This window comes from Selaginella moellendorffii, unplaced genomic scaffold (genome assembly GCF_000143415.4).
Source record: "Selaginella moellendorffii unplaced genomic scaffold, v1.0 SELMOscaffold_77, whole genome shotgun sequence".
NCBI classification, from domain to species: domain Eukaryota; kingdom Viridiplantae; phylum Streptophyta; class Lycopodiopsida; order Selaginellales; family Selaginellaceae; genus Selaginella; species Selaginella moellendorffii.
The window spans coordinates 357,609-359,931 of record NW_003314338.1 but is presented as its reverse complement, the minus strand read 5'-3'; the positions used below and the strand labels follow the sequence as shown (position 1 = coordinate 359,931).

The 2,323-nt window shown below is 43.2% G+C and overlaps 1 pseudogene; it reads right to left on the bottom strand.

Annotated features, from left to right (window-relative positions):
* Positions 1-872: 872 nt before the first annotated feature.
* Positions 873-2,046, bottom strand: LOC9642880 (annotated as a pseudogene).
* Between the last annotated feature and the right edge of the window lie 277 nt (positions 2,047-2,323).

The window sequence follows — 2,323 nt, the reverse complement described above, 5'->3', positions numbered from 1 at the left end:
ATCATCAGGACACCATTGACATTAGGATTCCAGTGTTCATCTTGGTCAGCCATCACAACCAACTCCTTTGATACCAATGTTAAGACTTGCAAAAGACAAAGATTTAATCTTCCTAGACTATATTATGCCTCCTTTTAAGGTTCTTCACCACTTAACCACCCCCAAGCTACCTCAAAAACTCCATTGCACTCTTAAGCCTTATAACCCTTACTTTAAGTCCATGCCTTTATATACCCTTGAGCTTCCCTTTGACCCATGTTGACCATGGAGTCAAAGTTGGTGCCACAATTTTGTGTGTGTGTGTGTGTGTGTGTGTGTGTGTGTGTGAGAGAGAGAGAGAGAGAGAGAGAGAGAGAGCATGGGTCCCAAAAGAGCCAACTTACTTGGATGCATACTAGAGGCATATTATATGAAGCCAGTACCACCTTCCCCAACAACCTGGCTATGATGACAACTACAAGCGCCTAAAATGAGGATGAGTATATCAGCCCCAAAAGATAGCTAATATCACCAGAGCCAAGCAAGAATGTGTTTTGATTTTCCTATAACTATCAATTGTTCTGTTTTCTTGTTGCTTCAGCTGTGGCCTTTCAGAAAAGGAGTCACAATGTACTTGCATTGTCATCCACATATGTGCTTGGATCCACCTATTATAGTGAGTATAATTCTTAATTTTGGGTAAGGACAGACATGTCGTGTGAGCCAAACAAAAGTACTCCCATCTAAGACTATGGCAAGAGTTTTGGTATTGAGAACCAGTTTTGAGAAGTTCAGGTATACTCAAAGAAAAGGCCAAACAACTGGCTGCTGCTGATGTCATTGGTCTTGACTCTGCCAGCCACCGTTTGCTCTACGTGGCTTCCAGCTCACAGCTAGGAAAGGAAGTTAGTTGTGGTGCCAGTGATTGTGCGTATGTCTTCGTGAAGATCAAAATGAAAGAGCTATCATCCAAACAAACAAATGGGCATGAAGTCATGACAGACACCAATGGGCTTACCGGGCCATTCTTTCCTCTGGCCTTGTTGGTGATGAGCTCATGGAAGCTGTGTTGCTGTCAAACAAGGTTGGGAAAACTTGAACAAGTGGCAACAACTGGAAGGAAACATACATGAGGTATGATCAAATCTTCTTTCATGCAGAGCAGGTTCTTAACAAACGTAGTTTAAATCTCACGGAACTTAGACCCCAATTGGTGCCTGTAGGAATTCAGCAATTGTATCACCCTTTTGCATCTGGCCAAGGAGAAACTGCAGTCAGCAAGGGTAATATTGAGATGAGGTGCACACTTACGTGCCTTGCGCCATTCCAGGAGCTGTATAGCGGCTCATCTAAACAGGGGCGGGTGTTACCATGTAAAGTTCAACACACTTACATTTGATGTGTGTCTACTCTTGGATCCACCGCTTGCGAAGGCATCTGTGTTCTGCTTGCTCATCTGCCTCACACTCCCTGAATAATCATCCTCTGCCCCCTTGAGAATGTGTTAGCCGTTGATCCACCCAACAAAACAAAGCGACCCCAGAGCACAAAGTGAAAGCAATACCTGTCACCTCTCCTGCATTAGTGGACTTGATTGAAGCTGCCAAACCATACCAGCTCTATCATTTTCACCTTCATCAGTGTCGACAAATGATAGGTGGGAAGGGCCTTCTGCTGATCTCTTTTTCCTCTTCTGGAGCTGACATTCCTCTTCCCTGCAACACAGATGGATTCAGAAACACGGCTATAGAGGCAGGATGTGAGCTTACTATTTCTGCAGCTTCTCTTTCTCCTCCTCTATCTTGGTGCACAAGTTGACACTCTTGAGTGATGAAACAGGTCAGCTACCTTTTTCACCAACTACTCTCTGGTGACAAGTCCAACAGTCTCTTTCTTGAAGGCACTCTCGAGAATCTTTGGCAGTGACCTAAGGTAATAAGGAAAAGAGAGCAGACAAAAATCACCTCTGATGTCCAAGAGCCAAACTGCAGAAGCCTACCATTCAGCCAGCTTCTTCTTGAAGTCTTGAATATGCAGTATACTGGATGGGAAAGTTCTACTTCTCATCCCATGTGTTATTTCTCCTATAATAAAATTCCAATATGCTCAATAAACTGTCCAACTGGTTACAGTGCAAATCCGTGAGGTGTAAGAATTGATCATATCCAAGGCACCACAATCATTGCAAATATGAAACCCTCAGATATAAACAACCATAATAATCATTTATAAGTGAGTCTGACATCTAAACCATCAATTTCACCAATCCAAGGGTAAGAGAATATTTCTCCTCTAACACCAATTCCAAGTTCGAATACTAATACAAGTCGAGGTGTGAGAGCCC